This window comes from Notothenia rossii (genome assembly GCF_949606895.1).
Source record: "Notothenia rossii genome assembly, chromosome: 9".
NCBI lineage: Eukaryota > Metazoa > Chordata > Actinopteri > Perciformes > Nototheniidae > Notothenia > Notothenia rossii.
The window spans coordinates 27622822-27648869 of NC_136907.1; the positions used below are offsets into that span (position 1 = coordinate 27622822).

General features: G+C 42.6%; 1 protein-coding gene across 6 annotated transcripts in view; it reads right to left on the reverse strand.

The window, feature by feature from the left end:
- Nucleotides 1-26048, reverse strand: part of igsf9bb (immunoglobulin superfamily, member 9Bb) — a 196905-nt gene that overhangs the window by 145099 nt on the left and 25758 nt on the right. The window lies entirely within an intron of this gene.

A 26048-nucleotide genomic window follows, 5' to 3' on the forward strand; every position in this document is an offset into this window, starting at 1 on the left:
TATTGTGATTAACACCACCATTTTTGTTGATAAGCATGCATTGTAACAAATGCATGCTTTGTTTAAGTATAAGTAATACTTTGACACTATAAGACAATATGTTTATTCACTATTCACATCTAACTCTCTTCCATTGGAGTGTTTAAAAAAATTCATCAGGTGCAGTTGCCAGAATTCTAGCATTTCAGGCACGGGGGTGTAAGCACATGTTCCCCTCAAGCTTCATTCTTGTTTGAGCCAGTGTTGACAGTCTATTTCTCGCTTCCTCAGGCTATCAAGACATCAGTCGATTGAAGGTAAACAAGGTAGGAGTGGTTAACAGATTCCATTAGTTTCAAGAGAAATGCCACCGTGCACACTAGATGGCTAAGATTACAAGGAAAAATAGCATGAGGGTGTTTGTAAAAGCATGAGATTATAGCAGGATGAGAGCGATAACACAAACATGTGCTCAGATACGTGTTCCATCACTCAGGACCAGTGACAGGTCCAATACAGAGCCAAGGATAAGGGGCTGGAGAGAGAAAGATTAATGGCACCTGCAGACACATGAATGGATTTATCTTCACATAGTCATCTAATTCGTCTGACAGAATGTGGGCGGACAAAAACATAAAATAGGAATGTGACAGTAATGATGACCTGATGTCCAATAATAGTTGGACCTTTAACCTTTTTACTAAAAGGATTCACTCTGTTAGCTCAGTAGTGTGTCTGTGAAGCCACATCGATCCCAGGCTAATTACAATGTTGCCTGGCTTTATAAGTGGAAACCCGGCATGGTAGCCTTTTAGCGATTGAGCTAATCACATGTACTCAATGCACGTCCCTCTGTGGCTGTAAGGAAGACAGGCAGCTAATTACTCCTGCACACAGATGATGGCCAGCATTTCCTCTAATTACTGAGAGTAAACAGTGTAAGGCATTGTGCACAAGAACCCAACAGGACTGTCTCTGTAACATCTGCGTAGTGTGGTATATTCTGTAGCAAAGTATAGCATGAGTATGAGTGGGTAAAAAAAAATGTCTTAGACTGACCAAAATAACTATAGCAAGAGGTGGGTATGTTGCACTAAGTTTTCTCTAAATTATTGATTGCTGGTTCATTGCACTTACATATTGTAAGTCGCTTAGGTTACAAGCATCAGTAATGTAATGACCCTATTACCCTACTAGGCTGTTTCACGAGCAGAGGACATACAATCCACAAGATAGAATATGTGTGAAATGTGAATACACCTTATCCCCCACTCTTATGTAACATGTATGGAGTATATTACATCATTGAGAGGCTGTGTATCAGAGGAAGCCTGTGGATTTGTGATCTGATGTTCATACTTGCTCTCATGCTTGACGACAGAACCAGATGATAACTGTGCTTTTCCCAGTGGTGAGCCCCCCCCTCACTCCCCCACCTCCTCACACACACACACTAGCTCAAGCCACGCTACGTGTTGATTGGCTGATGGTGACATCATGGCAGAAAAACAGGCTCCTAGGAAGGTATGACTTCACTGTTTTTAACCGAGAGGGAGCTAGAGAGAAGAGAAGAGGAGAGCAGCTGATGCCGCCCCCCATCAGGGTTCAGCTCATTTACAATCAAAGACCCAGGGGAGCGCACCATCACAAGGTGTAACCATTGAGGTGCACACACACACACACACACACACACACACACACACACACACACACACACACACACACACACACACACACACACACACACACACACACACACACACACACACACACACACACACACACACACACACACACACACACACACACACACACACACACACACACACACACACACACACACACACACACACACACACACACACACACACACACACACACACACACACACACATGCTAAGTACCAAGAGTGTAAGCAAGGTGGGAGAAGGAAAGGGAGGGTGTGTTTGCTGAGTATTTGTGATTGTTACCAGGAGGACTGTAACACTTGGGTAATCATGCTTTGAAGCTGCCATCAGCCTACAAATGCTTTTGTGTTGCAATATTAGTTAAATCTGTGGGGACTGGACTCCACAAGAGAGCGACATGTGCAAAGTTACATTTTTTTTTTTTAAGGGATGGCATTGAGAACAATGTATAGGAAGATTTGTAGCCAATTTACAGGTCCCCAGAGCTAGATGTACATCCAAATGTAGTGCATATTTAACAGAATCACCAGAAAATGTGAATTTTCAAAACTGTAGAAAATATTTAGAAAAATGTGTATTTATGATTGATTCATGCATTAGAGTGAAGCTACATTTCCTATCAACCCACCTTTTTCATGCACTCTGCTGCTGATAGGGAATTATTCATATGACCCTTGACTTTTAAGCATCTTAGCTTTCACCTCTCCTCTCACTCTCTCTTTGCCAGGCAAAGGGCCTGGAGAGAGCTGTTACTACCAATATGATAAGCCAGGCTTGGGCTTCAACAGCTGTGTCTTAGACATGACAATAAAACAACCTTTTCTTCAGACAATAAAAGGACAAGTTGAGCCTGCCAGGTACAGGACTTACAGCATCTTAGCATAATGTTGATTATGCTATTTGGAGTGGTATCAGGGGCAGGTTTGGTTAGATGCTGTATCTACTGGGTCCCAGCAATTTTGTTTGTCAATTCTCCTGCCGATACTTCCAATAAATCTTCAGTGTATGACATCCAAACGAAGCTCTCTGTTGTGTCCCGTCAAAAGGGTTGAGTTCAGTCATGTTTCATGTTTTTGTTTAGTTATTTATTTATTTTGCCCATAGTATCAATGAGCATTTCATTTAGACTTGCTTTAAAAACATTCAGAGGAATACAATTGCTCAGTTTTCAATTTTAGCTGTAGACTGTTCCAAGCACGTGGTGCTGCGCACATAAAAGCTGTCTTACCTAAGACAATCCTTGCTTTTGGCACATCTAACAAGACTACATCATGCAATCTCAGACAATAGCTGCTTGCAACTCTCTGTGTTATCAGTGAACAGATGTAATACGGTAATACGGTAATACTCAACATAGCTTTATAAATAAAGGTTTACCAATGAATGAGCCTCCGTACAGTAAGTGATGGCAAACCTGCCTTGGTATACAGTGTACAGTGATGTGTAAGTGCTTTACAATTTGTGACAAATCTCAGTGTACTGTGATAGGCGGCATCTAACTTGTTCAGGCAATGGGCAGGTGCATATAGACCAGATCACCATAGTCCAGCACAGGTAAAAAGGTCACAGTGACTAGCCTTTTCCTGGTTTCAAAAGAGAAACAGGACTTTTTTCTGAAAAAGAAACCTAGCCTAACCCTCAGCTTTTTAAACAGGTTATTGACCTGAAGTTTAAAAATTAGACAATCATCAAGCCAGATACCAAGGTAAGAGGCAACCACTTCAAGTATTTTTCCTTGCGCAGTTACAATATCCAAAACAGGCTCTGGTGTCTTTTTAGCTTTAGAAAAGAGCATTACCTTGGTTTTATCAACATTTTAAAGAAGCTTTAGTTCAGAGAGCTGAGTCTGAATAATGTTAAAAACAGCCTGTAATTTAACAATGGAGGGACCTGCACAATACATCACGGTATCATCCGCATAAAAATGCAAAGTAGCTTCATCCACATTTTCACCTAAACTGTTGATATATATGGAGAATAAAAGTGGACCTAAAACAGAACCTTGGGGAACACCATTAGCAATGTTCAACCACTCAGAAGTGAGCCCATCAAAGTGAACACATTGGGACCTTTCAGAGAGGTAGTTCACAAACCATCCCACTGCATGGCAGGATATGCCAATACTGAGTAGCCTCTGCTTAAGATGCGATGATCGACTGTATCAAACGCTTTGGAAAGGTCAATAAATAGGGCTGCACAACTCTGCTTATTATCTAAAATACTTGTAATCTCATTCACCACTTTCATTGCCGCAGTGATGTTGCTATGTTTCTTTCTGAAGCCTGACTGATGTTTAGACAGGATATCATTTTTACATAAGAACTCTTTTACTTGTTCACTCACTAGGCGTTCGAGCATCTTCGCCAGAACTGACAATTTAGAGATTGGCCTATAGTTATTTAGCATTTGTGCTGAGGGAGAGGTTAAAAAGAGTAGTAAGAGGTGGAGCAATTAAATCTGCAGCTGTCTTTAAAAAGAAAGGTTCTACGTTGTCCGGGCCAGCCGGTTTCTTAGGATCTAACTCATGCGGCTTTCACACCAGCGCTTTTCCCTCTCTAGCTCCGAGCTAGAGCTTTTCTGGTTCAGCTCCGGTTTCCCTTTTCTGCTCCCGCTCTGTTCACACCGCCCAGAGCCCGACTGGTGCAGCCGCTGCTGCATCATGACGTCACCGTTTACATCGCTGATTTGCTCCCCAACGGCGCTCACAACAACAACAACGGGGGACTGTGTCGGGTCGATGATCGTGTTGCTTTTAATCACACAAAGTCAGATTAAATAAAATAACGACTTCTCCAAGCTTATACTTTTCTCCAGAGTGCCGTGGTTCATTGTTTATTAATGTGTTTCAGCGGCATTTACCGACCGCTGCAGTGCTGGCTGCTCTTCCACGGGAGTTTATTCTCCCGTTAGCTCCGGGTTAGCTAATACTTTAGAGCTGCCTCTCTAAAGTATTCATTGTCTGACTGTCACACAAGCAGCTGATACATATCCCCAATTCCCCTTAAGTATGTGTGTCAGTCTGAATTGACGCTGTTTGGCATCACAACGCTGTTATTAAAGTGTCTCTGATATGAAATGGGTGATGTTAGCATAGCAACCGAAGGTAAACTGACTACTTGCTATCCTATTGTGGCATAAGCCGTTTTATACAGGCACATTTTACTGGCGTATTTTTCATTATGATTCTACTTGTGATAGTCGGACACGACAACCTGTGCAGCCCATGTATTGATTCCATCCGATAGCTGCTACAATACAAAACAAAACGTCTGCCTGCTCTCCACAATGATCAATAACAGTGAACGGATGGTCAAAGTAAGGTGCAAATAAACAGAATCACATGAAGCCTGGTTAGTGTTGCCTGACTTTATAAAGTGTGTTTCTTTTTATAAGTGTGTGGTTGCCTTCTAGTGACTTTGCTCAGCACTACTGCTTGTAGGCAGGCATGATGAGACTCTTCAGTTGACCCAGGGTTCTGGGGAGGTGGGTTTAGTTTCCTGCATGCCTCGACGTAAGCGACGCCACCCCTTAGCTCCGAAGTTCTTGCTCTAGACCGACCATTTTTTGGAGCTGGAAGTGAACCGGATTCCGGAGCTAAGAGGCGGCGCGCTGCGGTGTGAACAGGAAAAAACGGTACTTTTCAGGCTCCAGCTCCGAGCCGGAGCTGAAAACGCGTTGGTGTGAAAGGGGCATCAGATAATGCTTCATGAACAACATTAACAGTAAAAGGAGTAAAACTGAAAGGGTTTTCCAAACCACAGTGTTCAGAGTCAAAGACTGTGGTGTTCACAGCAGCAGAGTTAGTCACAGAATCAAACAGAGAGCCACAGGACACAAAATGCTTATTAAAGCAATTTAGCATAGTGGCCCTGTCTGATATAGTGCCAGATGCTGTGGTAAGGCAAAGAGGTAGCTCATTACGGATCTCATTCGGTGGATATCAATTTTATGGCTTTCCAAAATTTCCTAGGATTATTTAGGCTTTCTGTGGTAACTAACAAATAGTACTTTGACTTATCACTTTTGATTTGTGATGTGAAGCTATTTCTTAGCTGCCTAAAACGCAACAATTCTACCTCTGAGCCTGATTTCCTAGCCTTTGCCCAGGCCTTGTTTCTCATGCAGGAGACTAGACAGTTCAGCAGAAAACCAAGGATTGTCACGTCCCTTTACTCTAAAATTACACAGGGGTGCATGTATATCAATGATCTCCATAAAACCAAGATAAAAATAAGACCATGCAGTTTCTATATCAGCACACAGATCGATTTTTCCCCTATCAAACCCAAACAGATCATGAACAAAACCCTGCTTCACAAAATGTTTTGTGTCTCTCTTAATGATAATACGAGGTTTAACCTTTTGGACCTTAGTGTCCCTAATTGTGGCTACAGCACAGTGGTCACTCAAATCATTCGCAAATACTCCCACAGATGAGTATTTATAGGGAACATTAGTTAGAATGAGATCAATTAGGGAGGATTTATTAGGGGACTTAATGTTAGGGTGAGTAGGACTGTCAACAATCTGAGTAACATTCAAAGAGATACAAAGGTTTTTAAAAATCCTCTGATACTGCAGTTAACCAGTCCCAGTTAAAATCTCCAAGTAGCACTATTTCCTTGTAATCTAGTTGTGATAAAAGATTTGCTAGCGAAGACAAGGAGTCCTTGACAGCTGAGGGGGGTCTGTAACAGCCCACCACCATGACCTGTTGACCCTTTGCCGCTTCTATATTTAAGGCAAAAAATTAGAATTGCTTATTGATAGATTTGGAAACTAATGTGGTTACACTGAACTTATTCTTAACATAAATTGCAACGCCGCCACCTTTATTAGGCTGGTCGGTACGATACACATTATAACCATTTAAGGCAATGTCAGAGGCCAAAATAGATTTATTTAGCCATGTTTCTGATAAAACAATGACGTCAGCGTCAGTCGAGCTTGCCCAAATGCGGACAAAATCTAGTTTACCTAACAGACTGCGCATATTCAAGTGGATGAAACCCAACCCAGACCTAGCTTTAAAATCAGCAGGAGTAGCGATCTGACTACTACTACTGGGCGGACCAGGGTTAGGTTGTACATTTCCTGACAGTAATAACAAACAAAAAAACAGGCATCTTTTCCTCTTAAACGACACACATACATTGTCATCTACTTTAGAATCACCGGAAAAGTCTGCGAGAGTGTGATTAGAGCTTAAGAAGCAGTCCTGAAGAACCATCATCGCAGGCAAACAAAAAAGACAAACATATTTTGTCGAACTGATTGCCTGTGACAAGGTAACCGGTAATTGTTTGTGTAGCACTTCCGATCCTTTGCAGGGGATGCTCACCGCGGACGGCAGAACAGACCTGAATCCAGTAGACTTCTCAGGATGACTAGAAATCTTCTCACCGTCCAAGACAGCCAAAAGGCACAGCAGAGCCACTTTTGAATTTTGATATATGATAGTAATTGCTTCTCTTTCAAATTTGAAGGAGGGTGAGCAAGCATCTTCAGGAACATTCATCATTAACTCCTCCTCCAAAAAAATTAAATATATATATTCAATAATAAATGAATATGTGAATCATAACAGTGATTGACAGCTGATAGGAATAACATGATTGTTAATAGTATCATATTCATTCAGACAAACATCGATGAGACAGTTAATTAATGTACTTATTGCAGCAATCTGCATAGATTTGGTACCCCTGCTGGTCTAACAGTGAAACAAACTCATTCAGTTATTGTTGAGTTAAAATTCATTAAATTATGTCTGACACCTTGTATATTTATATGTAAGGCTTTACTGATGTGCCACAATAATGTCACCTATGTTATTGAGTTAAAATATCAATATTGTGACTTTCCAAGTTAAAGTGGACCTATCATGCTATATTTGAATAATATAGTGTAGGACCATACCTATACAAGGCATATTTATACTTTTTATTTTTAAAAATACCAAACATCATGCATTTTAGCCATTCCTCATTTCGCTCAATTTAATACTGTCTTTTCATGGGATGATTCTGTGAGAACAGCACCATCTACAGGCCTGGCATATGTACTACAGCGTCTCCAGCGCTTTCGAACGGCAATGTCAGTGGCTATCTCCTCCTGATTGGTGGAGTTGGCCCAATAGCCGTAGCGCCACTTCTGTGACGTCATGGAAGTGTTCAAATCTGGTTCAGTCTGTATCAGATCCGTTGCAGCCCCTTTTTAAGAGATTTGGGTATGGAGGAAAATAGAGAGGGTTGTGTTTTCTGACACTTGGTGAGTTCCCTGGAACACAGGTGACACATATTAATGTATAAAAGACGTACAAAGGTGCATTTTGCATGATAGTTCACCTTTAACATTGATTGATATGACTGGGATTAAATCATCTTATACTTCTGCCAGGGGATGCCACCCCTCAAAATCTCCTGCCACCCCATGAATACTGTTCTAGATCCGCCCCTGGTGTGTGTGTGTGTGTGTGTGTGTGTGTGTGTGTGTGTGTGTGTGTGTGTGTGTGTGTGTGTGTGTGTGTGTGTGTGTGTGTGTGTGTGTGTGTGTGTGTGTGTGTGTGTGTGTGTGTGTGTGTGTGTGTGTGTGTGTGTGTGTGTGTGTGTGTGTGTGTGTGTGTGTGTGGCAGGGGCGCTGTAAGGGGGTGAAAAATTAGGACGATTCTAAGGGCCCGTGACTGACAGGGGCCCCAAACATTTTTAGAACATTAAGACAAAATGTTTTAGTAACCTTTCATCAATCATCAATAATTAACATTAATATACCGTTATATTGATAATGTACTCACTAAACTTACGATTCATTTCCCTTTTTTTCTTCCAAAAATTAATTATCCAAAGCCTCTGTACACCTTCCCTCTTAAAAAGAAGAGTGAGATATTACGTCACAGCTGCAAAACGCATCAATGACAGCGACCCTTTACCACACAAAACAACACCATTTATATAAACACCTATCATGACAGGGCACCCACAGCCAAGTAACAGCAGCGGGAGCGGTACTGCAGTCGCTTTATCGCACCGTTGCCAGAAGGCAAAGCTCTCTGTCTACCGGGCCATTTTCGTTCCTACCCTCGCCTATGGTCATGAAGGATGGGTCATGACCGAAACAACGAAATTGCGGATACAAGCGGCCGAGATGGGTTTTCTCCGCAGGGTGGCTGGTGTCTCCCTTAGGGATAAGGTGAGAAGTTCAGTCATCTGGGAGGGACTCAGAGTTGAACCGCTCCTCCTTCACATCGAAAGGAGCCAGTTGAGGTGGTTCGGGCACCTAGTTAGGATGCCACCTGAGCGCCTCCCTATGGAGGTGTTCCAGGCACGTCCAGCTGGGAAGAGACCAAGGGGTAGACCAGGTGGAGGGATTATATCTCTTCGCTGGTTGATGTGGCCAGGGAAAATAAAGTTTGGGGCTCTCTGCTGGAACTGCTACCCCTGCGACCCGACTACGGATAAGCGGGAGAAGATGGATGGATGGATGGAGGTCATGTATATTTAAGTTATATTTATTTTGATTTATGAATGTTCCATTCAAAAATGTTATTAAAAAGGCATGTACACCCTAAAAGATGACTATTGAGATCTATTGTCAGGAATGTTAGTGTTATATCAAATAGTGAATTCTACTGCAGCAGAATGTTGCACGTCTGCACAGTGTTGTATTTTCACCGCTCAGTGTCAGTAAACATTGTGTAGTTATTGGACTACAAGATGGATGCAAGCCTGTACAGGTAGAGTTATTTAAAGCATAAATGAGTGGGTTGGGTTCTGGAGGTTTGGTTACAGCAATTGTGCTTGGTTGGCATGGCCTGTAAATAGTAAATGGACTGTACTTATATAGCGCTTTATCCAGTCTTTAAGACCCCTCAAAGCGCTTTACATAATACGTGTCATTCACCCCCATTCATACAGAGCAGTGTAACTCGAGGACCTAACATTCACACACATTCACACACCATTGGCCATGCCATCGGGAGCAACTCAGGGGTAAGTATCTTGCCCAAATATACATCGACATGCTGACTGCATGGGCTGGGATCGAACCCACAACCTTCTGGTTAAAAGACGACCGCACTCCCTCGCAGCCACAGTCGCCCAGTTCCTGGTGGTGGGGCCCAATGTGATATATTTTCATGGGGCCCAAAATCCCTGGCGGCGCCCCTGTGTGTGTGTGTGTGTTGCAGTAGCAGCCACATGTGTGCAAACTGCCCCGCCTACTCGCACACAGACGGGGAGAGAGAGATCTTGCTGAAAGGTTTGTTTCGTGAAAGGCTGGCGGAGGGTGCGGCCATAGCTCTGGGTGTGGCTACTGGGTATCCCTACGTAGCGATACCCAGGAAGAAAACAATGGAAAATGAGAAATCTCCAACGAGGCGTTTTGGGGAGGTATTTTCTATGTTAGAGTTTTACACCCTACACAGGGTGTACTTTGAGGGTTTTTGACTCTGCGGACAGTTTACATGCATAAAAACCTTCATAACACACAAGGGGACGGGTAATAACCGGAAAAGCATGACATGGGACCTTTAATGATTTTAATCAGCTACATAATGAATATTAAGGCTTGGGTTAGCGCGTAAGTGAGTGGTAGCTACATCGGTGCTAACGATGCTAATCGTAGCCTCCAAGTTAAAATCATAGACTGTATGTATAAAGGTTAAAACGAAATAGAAAAGTGTTAAGCGTTAAGTGGGATAATACTGTACAACAAACGGCTTCTGTTTGAGGTTGATAAAATAAGGTCAGATATTTTATTCACTCAAAAAACTGATTCTTGGTCCACATAAATATGAAGCAATATTTTCAGATATAATATAACTGAAATCTGTCAAATATAAAGTGGATTTGTTGAAGCAATTAAACACAACGTGAATATGTTGAATATAAACTGAATGTAAGACAATTAGTACAGTATTCTATTAAATCCCATAAAGGGGAGGCAGACCCTGAAGGGAGGTAACGCGCATGCGCAAAGCATGACGTTACTGACGTTGACTGTTCACACTGGACATAGACTTGGTGTTTTCTACCCGCTTGACTTGGCGTTTCAACCTACACCGTCGATCGACGGACTTTAGGTAAGTCTAATTGTTTAATATTCCGCTGCTTAACCATACGTTATTGAAGATGAACAGTTATTTTAACGTGTTTATGCTATACGAATAGCATTGTCTGCATGTGTATATTCGTCGTGCAGTTAGGTTCGCGCCACAATGCTGGCTGGCTAGCTAGCGAAACGAGGCCTAGCTAGCGAAACGAAGCCTAGCTGGCGAAACAAGGCCTAACTAGTTGGGTGCTGCTTGTACTAAGCATGAACCAGAGCCAGCAGCACCTTTTGTGCTTTGTTGCCCTCCAAACATAAGCCCGAATGCCCTATTAGGAGGGCTATGTATGTTTCTGTCGCTTAGGTTGCGTCAATAATTACAGCAGTAGCTTAGCCTTAGCCACCGTACTTCCGGTCTGTCTCAATGCGGTGATCGCAGCACAGATACACCCGGGAATTCGTGAGAGTTAGTAATTCAAGTTACATTGGAGTTATTTTCGTGCGTATTTTTAGCTAATACTTTCTTATATCAACTCCACTCTTCGTTGGTCCATGACATAAGGCTTAGCTATAGCTGTAGCTCGAGCCAGGCACTGAAATATTCTTTGTAATACTTTTGAAAGATGTAGCGAGTGGGCCGTCTTTTGCAAAGGCTTTGGTCAAGGGATTAGATTTTCACACTTCTTGAGCAAGCTCTTTGACAATGGACTCGTCAATTTCACCACAGTGGTTTTTAAAAATGTCCGATAGGCCGTTAAAGGTTATCGGAACAGATGAGAAGCGTAACAAAAAGTCCACATTGTGGATGGGCAACCTCTATATAGGTAAGTAATTTGAACGTGATGCAATAATTTCATTTCTTATACTTGATAGCATTGAGAAGTTTTTGAAACTTGTCTTTTTTTTTCTTTTTTTAGGTGTAATATGTGAACGGGCGTGTGGCAATATAAGGTGTGTGGAAAGTCTGTAGCAAGTAGATACGAGCTGCTTAAACATGGCAAATTAAAACATCATGGGAACAGGTTCCGGCATCCTTGCCCATACACTAATTGCCCCTGCACATTTAGATTGTGGAACAGTCTTTTGAGTCATATATACCGTAGTCATAAAACCCAAACATCTCCAAAGCCATCTGAGTTGTCTACATTTTCATGTCAGTTGTGTACTTATCCTGAGCTTTCAAATGAACAAGCTTATTTCAGTGCAACAACAACAACACCCATGACATGCAACAGCTCTGTGATCCTAGAGCTGACCTCTGTAAATGCCCTTCGTACTACATCCCCTGATGAAGACGGCTTGTCTTCTCAACAGTCATTTGACAGTGGAGACGCTGTTATTCTAGATTCAGCTCCAGAGACAAGAACCTCCTCCTGGCCACCAATCTTCTTTGTTCCCCACTTTTCATATTTTGCTGAATTTCTGCTCCAAAGAGCAACTGCTGATTTCAGAGCAAATTGCACTCTTCTTACCCCTTCTCCTAAACTGCGAATGGATATCCTTGAAGGCATGGCTGAAGAAATATTCAAATACACAGCATATCCCAGTGATTCCCAAATCGAAGAGGCTGCTACAGTCCAGGGGCCGTATTCACAAAGGATCTTAGGGCTAAAAGTAGCTCCTAACTGGCGAATTTAGGAGAAACTCCTAAACATAATGGGCGTGTCAGTCTTACATTTAGGACTCCTAATTTTATTCACTAAGAGCAATTCACAAAGTATTTTAGGCCTAAAAGTAGCACCTAAGTTTAGGAGAGCTTAAAAGTCCTCGAGAGGACTTCTAACTCAGTAAGACCTATTCACAAAGAATCTGAAAATGGCTGCGAGACGAAATGTTTTGGAGACAATGGAAGACTGTGAATTGATCAAGAGATATAGGCTAAATCGTGAGGGTATCAAACTTGTTGTGGAATTAGTGCGGGATGCAATAACATCCACGACTAACAGGAATAACCCGATTAGTCCGGAAATAAAATATTTGGCAACACTACGATATTTAGCAACAGGGAAAATGCAACTTTGCAATGCCGACGATTTAGGAATATCGCAACCATTAGTCAGCCGTGCCATAAACCAAACCATCAACGCGCTCTCTAGACCACATATCATCCAACAGTTTATCCGGTTTCCTTTGGACAATCAACAACTACACAGGATCAAAGCCAACTTCATGGCAATTGCAGGTATGCCCGGTGTGGTCGGTGCTATTGACGGGACGCACATAAAAATAATTGCGCCATCAAAAGATGAGGACGTGTTCGTCAATAGAAAGAAAGTACATTCCATCAACACACAGATTGTTTTTGATGCAACTTTTAACATTCTTGATGTTGTTGCAAAGTGGCCTGGATCTACCCATGATTCGCGTATTTTAATGGAGAGCGGTCTGAGGCAGCTTTTTGAGAGGCACCATGTACCAGTTGGGTGTCACTTGCGTTTAACTTTGTCTTCACTTTCATTCATCATGATAGGGGGACTTGAACGGCGGTATGGGCTGATATTGAAAGTGTTTTAGTGCTGGAAATATGCTCATTGGATAATAGTTTGCATGGTGCTTTTAATTGCCTCCTTGATTTAATGCAATTTACGTATTTTTATTGTTTGCTCTCTCTCTTTAACGTGCATATACAACGTCATTATCGTGGTCTGCACAAACTTGTCATCATTTGTGTATTCTGCTAACTGCACTGTCCATAACTATTTGATAGGAATGCATTTCTAGCCTAGGCTATTTCCTTGTTTTTCGGTGATTTAGTGGGCTCGTTTGTGGGATGTTGCGGATGAGTTTCACCGAGACCGCCTTCTCTGAACAACCAATCACCGTACTGACTGCTTCTAAACTCATGTACGAGAATCGACGTAATCCATAGCAACGGCGCGTCACTCTTAGTGATTTATCCTTAGTATGAGTAGCGGCCCGTCTACACTACAGGCATGAAAAAATCTTGAAGCTGGGCGTGTCTGAAGCTTGGCGATTTTTTGCGAGCAACCAATCACATGAATCTCCCGCCCCCGACATACAAAGCAATAGCAATGTTAAAACGAAGTAAACTGGATATAAACTCTCCAAACAGGCGAAAAAACTATCAGTTTCAGCCACTGTCTCTGCCACCTCCCTCCATGCCTGGTTCCTCCGGTTTGTATCCCGGTAAATAGTTCCGGTCGTAAAGAACCGGGTGATTTGTTACCGTAATATCTCGTTTGGAATATGAGGAAATGAACTGCGGTCTGGCTCTCCCAGCTTGCACGCGGTTTGATTGGCTGAGCTTGCACTGGCGGGATTTGCATAAACGGAATTTGATTGGCTGATGCCAATGATGCCAACATTGTTCAACTTTTGATGCCGATAGATGCTCGTGATGCTTGCAAAGCCATGCCATGCTCCCCACAATGCAGTTCGGCGAAGATTACAAATCTTCTACGTCACCCCATTCAAGTGAATGGGCGAAGCGTTGAAAACATTTTTTGATGCCTGTAGTGTAGACGTACCGTAGGTCTCAGCGGCTTTGTGAATAACTTTTAAGAAAAAACTCCTTCGTAAAATGTTTTAGCGCGAGTTAGGAGCACTCCTAGCGGTATGCTTTGTGAATACGGCCCCTGGTGCATACCCATACTCACAAGTCCCCGGTTGTGTGCTTCGTTGTTGGAGTTTACTCCAGTGGAAGAAAGGGTCGCCTCTCGCCTCTGTTGTGTGTGCTTATGCACCCAACAGCAGTTCAGAGTATACGGCCTTCTTTGAGGCCCTGGAAAGAGTCCTGTATGGGGCTCCTGAAGGGGACTCTTTAATCTTGCTGGGAGACTTCAACGCACATGTGGGCAATGATGGAGACATTTGGAGGGGAGTGATTGGGAGGAACGGCCCCCCTGATCTGAACCGGAGTGGTGGTTTGTTACTGGACTTCTGTTCTAGTCATGGATTGGCCTTAACAAACACCATGTTCGAACATAAGGATGCTCATAAGTGTACGTGGTACCAGAGCACCCTAGACAGAAGGTCCATGATCGATTTCGTTATTGTATCATCAGACCTGAGGCCGTATGTTTTGGACACTCGGGTAAAGAGAGGGGCGGAGTTGTCAACTGATCACCATCTGGTGGTGAGTTGGGTCGAGTGGCGGGGGAAGCCTCTGGATAGACCTGGTAAGCCCAAACGTGTAGTTCGGGTGAACTGGGAACGTCTGGAGGAGGCCCAAGTTCAGGAGGCCTTCAACTCACACCTCCGGCGGAGCTTTTCGGGCATTCCTGTGGAGGTTGTGGTCGGTGTTCAAAGCCTCTATTGCCGAAGCCGCGGCGGGAGCTGTGGTCTCAAGGTCCTAGGTGCCTCAAGGGGCGGTAACCCTCGAACCTCCTGGTGGACACCGGTGGTCAGAGAAGCCGTCCGACTGAAGAAGGAGGCCTTCAGGGAATTTTTATCCCGGGGGACTCCCGAGGCAGTTGCAAGGTACCGACAGGCCCAAAGGGCAGCAGCCTCAGCCGTGGCCAAGGCAAAGCAGCGGGTTTGGGAGAAGTTCGGAGAAGACATGGAAAAGGACTTTCGGGCGGCACCAAAGTTGTTCTGGAAAACTGTCCGACACCTCAGGAGGGGGAAGCAGGGAACCATCCAAGCTGTGTAAAGTAAGGATGGGACGTTGTTGACCTCAATCGATGGAGTGTTAGGGCGTTGGAAGGAGCACTTTGAGGAACTCCTGAACCCGACAACTCTGCCCTCTATGTTAGAGGCAGAGCTGGAGTATGACGGGGGATCGACACCAATCTCCCGGGGGGAGGACACTGAGGTCGTCAAACAACTTCACAGTGGCAAAGCCCCGGGGGTGGATGAGATCCGCCCAGAAATGCTGAAGGCTCTGGGTGTTGAGGGACTGTCATGGTTGACACGTCTCATCAACGTTGCGTGGAAGTCGGAAACAGTACCGAAGGAGTGGCAGACCGGGGTGGTGGTTCCCCTTTTTAAAAAGGGGGATCAGAGGGTGTGTGCCAATTACAGAGGCATCACACTACTCAGCCTCCCCGGGAAAGTTCACTCTAAGGTACTCGAAAGGAGGGTCAGGCCGATTGTCGAACCTCAGATTGAGGAGGAACAAAGCGGATTCCGTCCTGGTCGTGGAACGACGGATCAGCTTTTTACTCTCGCAAGGATCCTGGAGGGGGCCTGGGAGTACGCTTATCCAGTCTACATGTGTTTTGTAGACTTGGAGAAGGCGTATGACCGGGTTCCCAGGGAGTCACTGTGGGAGGTGCTGCGGGAGAATGGGGTGAGGGGGTCTCTACTCAGGGCCATCCGATCTCTGTACTCCCAAAGCGAGAGCTGTGTCCGGGTCCTCGGCAGTAAGACGGACCCATTTCAGGTGAGGGTTGGCCTCCGCCAAGGCTGCGCTTTGTCACCAATCCTGTTTGTAATATACATGGATCGGATTTCGAGGCGTAGTCGTGGGGGAGGGGGTCTGCAGTTTGGTGGACTAAGGATTGCACCACTGCTTTTTGCAGATGATGTGGTTCTGATGGCTTCATCAGTCTGCGACCTTCAGCACTCACTGGATCGGTTCGCAACCGAGTGTGAAGCGGCTGGGATGAGGATCAGCACCTCCAAATCTGAGACCATGGTTCTCAGCAGGAAACCGATGGACTGTCCACTCCAAGTAGGGAATGAGTCCTTACCCCAAGTGAAGGAGTTCAACTATCTCGGGGTCTTGTTCTCGAGTGAGGGAACAATGGAGCGTGAGATGGGTCGGAGAATCGGAGCAGCGGGAGCGTTACTGCAGTTGCTTTACCGCACCGTTGTGACGAAAAGGGAGCTGAGCCAGAAGGCAAAGCTCTCTGTCTACCGCGCCATTTTCGTTCCTACCCTCACCTATGGTCATGAAGGATGGGTCATGACCGAAAGAACCAGATCGTGGGTACAAGCAGCCGAGATGGGTTTTCTCCGCAGGATGGCTGGTGTCACCCTTAGGGATAAGTTGAGAAGTTCGGTCATCCGGGAGGGACTCAGAGTTGAACCGCTCCTCCTTCGCGTCGAAAGGAGTCAGTTGAGGTGGTTCGGGCACCTAGTTAGGATGCCATCTGGGCGCCTCCCTAGGGAGGTGTTCCAGGCACGTCCAGCTGGGAAGAGACCAAGGGGTAGACCTAGGACCAGGTGGAGGGATTATATCTCTTCGCTGGCCTGGGAGCGCCTTGGGATCCCCCAGTCAGAGCTGGTTGATGTGGCCAGGGAAAAGAAAGTGTGGGGCTCTCTGCTGGAACTGCTACCTCCGCGACCCGACCACGGATAAGCGGGAGAAGATGGATGGATGGATGGAAAAAAATCCTTGAATATATATATAGGTTTGTTTTGTACAGTTCATGGAAACAGGCACTGCCACTAACCACCAATGAAGAGCAATCTGAAGTGCAGCTCATTTTAAAAGTTGTCCTTATTTTTACCACAACATGAAGGTTTCTTGAGATGATAGTTTTAAAAATAGATGAACACAATCAAGTAATATGTGTATGTCCTATTAAAGGGAAGCTCAATGTAGAAAGATTAGAGAGAAAGGTGTCCCAAGTATTTTCAGATTGAAAATATTTCTAATGCACGCAAAATATTGATTTCACATTAACAATAAATCCCAATCATGTCAGTTTTATTAAAACTATTTGGATGTTTAAAAGTATTCAGTATGTTCAATCTACATTAATAAATTGTTTGTCGTATTTAAACTCAATTGCTATCGTATGTGGGTGGTTATAGGATCCTTTGTAAAGGCTAAATTAATTTTTCACACATACCAAGCGGTTTGTATATCATATGAATAAATGTAACAACATTCAAACACTACATTTGAGTTTAAAGCACATGTATTTTGATCAGACTTACATGTGTCAACTTTCTTCTCGCATGTTTTTTACATTAACAATAACTAACATACTTGTGCATACATGTTTTGTGCAAAGTCTTGAAATATTGAATATGCCTTGTTTTTATAGAGTGAGGACATTGAGCTCTAAAGAGATTCTGTCCTGAAAAGTCTATGTGTCTACCTGAAGGAGGACAGCAACAGTCTCATCAAGGAGTACCTGGTAAGTAATTTGACTGTAACTTTTTTGTATTAAAGGTACATAACAATGTGTTAAGTGTATAATGGCTTAAATATAAGTTTGTTATTTGTATTACTCTAGAATTATCATTTGTGTTGTCTACATAGGAGCGGGTACGTGTCGCAATGATTCTACACTAGCACAGAACGGACAAACTTAATGGCCATACACGTTTTTATACATAGTAGGTGCCTGCTAGAAAAGCCTTAGTTATTGAGCTATAACATATAGTACTATAGATAAATAACCAAGTCCATCTTCAGCACACTTGATACTGCAAAGGCTTGAGGCAGTGGTTGATGATGCCATCTTCAGTTACTAAATTACTGTCCTTGAAGGCCACCATACTTTCTGAACATTTTCCCAAAGGGAGGGTGGAGTAAGGGAGCTTTGCTATCTCCGATATTACGCACTGAACCTTTTAAACTTACTATGTCTACTTTTTCAAAATAGTCATCTTGTTTCCACCTTTTTTTAGAATGTCAGGAGTGAGGAAGCCGAGAGTGCAATCCCACAGACTACCATGGGACTTTATGTGATCGGCAATGAGGGCGCTCATGAAGCGGAAGGGCCAGAGGACGGGCCAGAGGATGTCGGTGTGATCATCGAAAGTATTTCGTTAGGATGGTCCATGCTTTTTGGGTTGATATACACTCTCAACTTGAGCTATCCACAGGAACTCAAGTTCACTTTCAAGTTTTTACAGAAAGTGTTGATGAACTTGGATGGCAACAAGCTGTCACCAACGGTCCAAAGCCTTAAAATCAAGATGCTTCAGTGAGCCCATCATTTCAGGGCTGGACAATCAAGCTGTGAAGAGATTTTTTCTTGTTGGACAATATACGTTTGATGACTACAGATGTAGCGATTCATTTCAGACAGTTTGAAACGTGAGGGCCGTGATTGGTACGTGATCTGCCCTTGCTCAAGGGAAAACCTCCAGCTTGACTTGAGACCGCCCCCGTGATAGATAAATGTAATTATAATGAAGCCAGCTGCAATGGATCATTGATCCACCAGGGGGTGCAGTGGGGTTCCACACTGGAGCTCATGTGAAATAAAGTCAGATACAGTACGCTGGATGTACAGCGGAACTTTGTTAAGATCCATATGTCACGGATATAATACTACTGTGCTAAATAAGAGACATGTAATCATTTACAAAACATCACCATGTTGTTATTTAACAAAATAATGTTGTTTGTCAAAAAAAACGAACGGGAGGAAATGCCCGGCTCTCGATTTGTAATCCTAATTTAATCATCATCTTCACCACGATCATTTATGTTTATGTTCGCCGAATTGACATAAAATCACTGACACATATGAATATACTGTATTCAACATTAAAACGTTATTAACGTGCCTAAACTCAGGAATTCACTAAAGATATGTATATCTTAATGGAGCTTCGTCGGTCGATCAGGATCCCAAAGTGTAGCGGAGGGATCCTGATCTGGATGACGGGTGTTATTTTCCCAATAAGGAACAAGTCGCTGCAAATTATCCCGCTTATTACATGGCCACATTCTCAATAAAGTAACGACATGACTCCCAATATTAATTTAAATGCTTTTATGGATTTAGAAAATATTTTTATTGATTTAAAAAATAGTTGTATTGATTTATTGACATGCATCCGCTAAGAAAAATAGTCCGTTGTTACCGTTTTTTAAACAGTGTGAATGAAACGGCAGCTCTCTCCCCCCTCCCCCCCTGATCTTTCTTCTCCAGCAGCTAAATTAACTGTAGGTTACTCTGAGTGACCATAGACTGTATGTGACAAGCTTACAGTTACAGATGGAGCACTGAATTTCGGACTCCAGCTTACAGCTTCCTGCCTACGGCCTGCCAAAGACCAGTATAGAGGAATGTTAAGCCCTCCCACTATTTTCCAAGAGGGCGTTGCCAGATTTTCAATTTCAGGTTTTAACCAGGAGATGGCGCTTCATTCACAAATACAGAAAGACAAGTTTCATGGACTTTCAGTTGTGTTTTGAAGAGCATTTGAACACATCAATATTTTAGATCAACTAAAGTATATCTAATCTTGTAATTCAATAATATATAGTCTTTATATATTAAATAATCATAATGTAAATGTTTACATTACACTTCTTTATTTGTTATGCTCATACTTTAACCTTTACAATCGTTTGCTTTAATATGCAGTATATTTTTGTGTTTGCTTCCTCCTGCTCCCTTTCCGACACATACTGTATGATTTATTATTATTATTAATATGAAGACATTATTAAGATAAGATAAGATGTTACTTTATTGATTGAACATTTTAGTTTAGAATGTGCTGTCCCACGGTAATTCAGAAGGCTCACAGGTCACATTCCGACCATTATTTAAAACAATAGGTGCTTTCACATCGTCTACAGTTTGATTTGTATAGAGGGAGCTCTGTCAGTTTTTGAATTACCCATTTGCTTTCGGGGAGCCCTATTTTGCAGAGCACATCCTGCTACTAAATATGTCACACCCACGCTCTGTTGACTGGCGCAGCAGCGCGGATGCGATCAATTGCTATAAAAACACTCTTCTACTAATACAGACGGTGTCACTATGCCGGCGGATGTGGCCGTTGTTGAAGCCTCTTCAGGCTCCGCATCGGCAGGCCTCTCCCTCGGTGTGGAGCTGTCAAACTCGACCCTAACGCCGCTTACAGACGGCCAACTAAAAGTTGTTTTCCGTTCACGTTGTCATTTTTAGACTCCTTCGCTTCTTTGCTTGTGAATCCAAAAGCTGTGACGCTTGGCTGTTTTCGTTTTGCCATATTTTTTTAGTACACAGCCAGAGTTAAAAATATATCAATATGAACATTTCAAATACCGCGCCGGCATCACCGCCATAACCATAGCAACGTAAGTAAGAATGCAGCGCCGCCACGTACAGATGGCAACACCCAGACATATTCACAAATATAAAACAAATATTCAGAAACTGTAATGAACAATAACTATTATTTATTATTCAAGAAATGTTATTTACAAAAACTCAACATTTCTAATCTGTGTGACACAAATATGCACGATTGTTTTGGGCTCCCCCTATTTATCTCAAAGTCAGCCATCAAGGGAGCTCCCTCCCTCTTCGGGGGAGCCAAGCTCCCCCTAGCTCCCCCCCATTTCGAACAGTGTCTGTGGCTGAATGGCCAGCGATTAGGTGCGGCGCATTTATCATAGGTGATCAGAGCTAACTGCCTGCCGTCAGATTTCATTTAAAAAACAGATCTGATTTTAAGACTATTTCTGCGCTCATAAAGAATGATAAGAATAAGAATAATGCGTATTGAACTGGTTTCATTAATTAGTGAGTTTATTTAACACTAGAACCGCCAATCGGGTCAATTTGTGTGATGTGTGTGCAATGTAACTTTTTTTCAATAAAATATTAAAGTCTCCCAGTCCGTGATTTTTCCTGAAAGTGTGTTATGTAGCACCCTATGTTGTTAAAAATTGCATTCTAATAGCGGGATTTGACGGGTTTAGGTAGGCCTATACAAAAACCTCTGGCGGTTCTAGTGTTAAGGTAATTAGGTACAGTAGAAGCCCCTTTTTACCAGTAACGAATTTAGCAGTTGAACATAAAAGTCAACTAACTGAGGGTCACTTGCAATGACAGTGTTGTGTCTAACTGTAAGCTTGTCACTCAGAGTAACCTACCGTTAATTTAGCTGCTGGAGAAGAAAGATCAAGGGGGGAGGGCGGGAGAGAGCTGTGGTTGATGGGCCATTAGTTGTGTAAATACACAGCTGAGAGCTGCCGTTTCATTCAGACTGTTTAAAAAACTGTAACAATGGACTATTTTTCTTAGCGGATGCATGTCAATTTAAATCAATACATACAACTATTTTTTAAATCAATACATACAACTATTTTTTAAATCAATAAAAACATTTTCTAAATCCATAAAAGCATTTCAATTAATATTGGGAGTCATGTCGTTACTTTGTTGAGAATGTGGCCGTGTAATAAGCGGGATAATTTGCAGCGACTTGTTCCTTATGGGGAAAATAACGCCTGTCATGTGTGTGTAGAGGTGTGTGTGGTTAAAACACTTTCATGAAGTGAAGGAATTTCCTTCTTTAAAACAGCTGTGGGCAGCAGTGAGTGTCACGGACATGAATTCAAAGATCAAGGCAGACTGGTGCACACACTCTCCTGTCCTGCCAGGCGACACGCCCGTTCTAAGCCGTGTCCCTCACTCCTCACATCCCAAGCATCCCCACAAGTGTATTATGTTGTTACATCGTTTCAGATGTTATGTTTCAGTTGTGCTCTGTCTATGTCCAGTGATGCAAACTTGTCACCTTTTGGCAAAATTCGCCGTTTTGAATCCAAAATAAGTCGTTTGTGTGATTCATGTAGATCTGCAATACAAATATTTTTGGGGTATGGGGGGGGCTGGGACCCGGAGTAATCTGCGGCCGTGAGCTGTTATGTGCCATCATGACACACATGGTGTTCTTTTTTTATATATTATAATGAAGTACGAGCTGTGTGCTCGAGTCTTCCTGCCTGTCGGCTCTGCTCATGGATGTATAATAAGGCTCTGCTGCTCCGAAATGATGGTCTAGCTTCAGCAGCTACATTACCTACGGGTGCGTTCGTTAATATTAACTGTGCGTCCGGAGTCACTGTGGCACAGACTGGACCGCTGGTGAACAGCTGTTAGAACGGGCTGTTCAGGTGTTCAGAGCAGAGCTCCCTGTCGGAGCGGCGATGTCAACTTAAAAGTTTTTCTGTGGCAATATTATTTAAGGAATCGTTGAGCTAGCCAGCTAGCATACATTGTCACTATCTGCTAACGTTAGCTTTAGCCTTCTATTTCTAATAGTTTTTTTCATAGGCTATAAACAGAGGTGGTATAAGTATATATATATTGTACTTGAGTAAAAGTAGAAGTACTCAGATCTTGTACTTGAGTAAAAGTAGAAGTACTCAGGTCTTGTACTTGAGTAAAAGTAGAAGTACTCAGATCTTGTACTTGAGTAAAAGTAGAAGTACTCAAATCTTGCACTTGAGTAAAAGTAGAAGCACTCAGGTCTTGTACTTGAGTAAAAGTAGAAGCACACAGATCTTGTACTAGAGTAAAAGTAGAAGTACTCAGGTCTTGTACTTGAGTAAAAGTGGAAGTACTCAGATCTTGTACTTGAGTAAAAGTAATAGTCCCAGAGTGTAGGAATACTCTGTTACAGTAAAAGTCCTGCAATCAAAATGTTCCTCAAGTAAAAGTAGAAAAGTATTATCATCAAAATATAGTGAAAGTAGCGACAGTAAAAGTAGTCATTGTGCAGATTGGTCCATTTCAGAATAATAGATATGATATGTTTTATAATGATTGATCATGAAAGTGTTCTCAAAGCTGGTAAAGGTGCAGCTAGTTTGAATGACTTTGTATACTGCAGGGTAGCTTGTCGATTTACTCCAGGTGGAATTAAATTCTGATTCAACACTTGATTATATTTCACTTAATTAATCCAGATCTGTGAAGTAACTAAAGGTATTAAATACATGTAGTGGAGTCAAAGTACACCATGTACCTCTGAACTGTAGTGGAGTAGAAGAACAAAGTAGCAAAACATTGAAATACTTAAATAAAGTACAAGTATCTCAAAATTGTGCCCAAGTATAGTACTTGTTGAGTTTATGAACTTAGTTACTTTACACCATGTGGCTATAAAGATAAAAAGACTTAAGCCTTTCACAGAGGCACGAAAATACATTTTCAAAATGATCAACAGTGCTGCCAAAATTATAAACTTACTGCTCCACAATTTAAAATAAATGCTTTTATATATTTCTATTAGATGTGACTCTTTGGCGTTTCTGTTATTATTAACACTGCTGCTTTAGTTGTTCTGACTGCTAAAATCCTCTGCCATTCCGTGGGGTGGGGGAGCCGGGGGCTCGGATCCTTGTCACCTTTTTCATACCTGATGAGTTTGCATCCCTGTATGTTAAAAAGGCTCAGTCAACTTAATTCATGTAATAAAAACATCTCAGGTCAGTAACACTCAAAGCTAAATGTGCAATACCATGTTCAGCTATGTTACTATTTATAATGTTATTGTTGTTACATCAGAAGATGTACATATTGAAATTATTTCTTAACTTACAGTAGGCTATTTTTTACAATGTGTGTTGTTAGGATTTATTAAATTACAATGAATATTGTCATTGTTGAAGGCTTTTAGAGAAGGGTGAACTATAAGCCTGAATTACATAACATTTTATACCTAAAAACATAAAAGCCACAATAAATAAATCACAATTATTCTAGTTATTTTTACCTCCCGTATTGCTTTCAACCCACCAGCTTTTATGGTGTTGTTACGTCACTAACTGTAAGCTTGTCACATACAGTCTATGGTCACTCAGAGTAACCTACTGTTAATTTAGCTGCTGGAGAAGAAAGATCAGGGTGGGGGGGAGAGCTGTGGTTGATGGGCCATTAGTTGTGTAAATACACAGCTGAGAGCTGCCGTTTCATTCAGACTGTTTAAAAAACGGTAACAACGGACTATTTTTCTTAGCGGATGCATGTCAATTTAAATCAATACATACAACTATTTTTTAAATCAATAAAAACATTTTCTAAATCCATAAAAGCATTTCAATTAATATTGGGAGTCATGTCGTTACTTTGTTGAGAATGTGGCCATGTAATAAGCGGGATAATTTGCAGCGACTTGTTCCTTATGGGGAAAATAACACCCTTCATCCAGATGAGGATCCCTCCGCTCCACTTTGGGATCCTGATCGACCGACGAAGCTCCATTAAAATATACATATTTTTGGTGAATTACTGAGTTTAGGCACGTTAATAACGTTTTAATGAAGTTGAATACAGTATATTCATATGTGTCAGTGATTTCATGTCAATTCGGCAAACATAAACATAAATGATCGTGGTGAAGATGATGATTAAATTAGGATTAAAAATCGAGAGCCGGGCTGCATTTCCTCCCGTTCGGTTTTTTCGAATAACAAAATTATTTTGTTAAATAACAACATGGTGATGTTTTGTAAATGATTACATGTCTCTTATTTAGCACAGTAGTATGATATCCGTGACATATGGATCTTAACAAAGTTCCGCTGTACATCCAGCATACTGTATCTCACTTTATTTCACATGAGCTCCAGTGTGGAACCCCACTGCACCCCCTGGTGGATCAATGATCCATTGCAGCTGGCTTCATTATAATTACATTTATCTATCACGGGGGCGGTCTCAAGTCAAGCTGGAGGTTTTCCCTTGAGCGAGGGCAGATCACGTACCAATCACGGCCCTCGCGTTTCAAACTGTCTGAAATGAATCGCTCCATCTGTATATGTGGGATTAACTGTTTAATAAATGTACCACACAACTGGTGTTGAGAAGAAGCCAGTCTGTAATGATTTTGTGAACGATTGTTGCCCGTTAGCTAGTTACCAGCGACGTTAGTGACTTCTCTCCCACACACTCCCCCCCCTGCTTGAAACACCTCCACAGGACAACTGTGTTTACTTCCATAAGTTAATGATATCACTATGTAAGACTCACGCTTGGATTGGTTAGCGCTCCAACACATTGTACTTGATAAGGGGGGGCGGGGGGGGACACATCTCTAAGCGGTCGACCAATCACAACAGAGACGGCCAGCTAACCAATCAGAGCAGACTGGGCTCTGGTTTCAGACAGAGGGTGAAAAGAGGTGCTGCAGCACAGCCAGTATGGTAAAAATAGAGAGCTTTCAAATAATAACGGCCCGTCCACACGGCGGCGTGCGTTGAAGCTTCAACGCTTCTGCCCATTCACTTTGAATGGGGTGACGTCACGTTTCGCCAAAATGCATTGTGGGAGCGAAGCGTAGATTTGCTCGCGTTGCTGGCAACAAAAGTTGAGCAATGTTCAACTTTTGAAGCTTCTGCGGAAGCATCAGCCAATCGATTCATATGCCAGTACAAGCTCGTGCTTGTGTGTCCGGGGCGGGAGATTCATGTGATTGGTTGTTGGTCGAGTTTCAGCACCCCACGCCGGCAAGCGATAACGCACGCCGCCGTGTGGACAGGCCGTAAAGCATGGAGACATGTCACAGCAGAGGCACAGAATACTAATATGAATGAGCAATATATGTCCTTGTAACAAAACAAACAATGGCAGTGGTAAAGCTAAACTAAGATGTATTTCAATTGTTTGAACATCACCAAGCCATCCACTTATTCTTGTTTCACCAGATTCTAATCTCCTTACACTACAAACGGAGGCA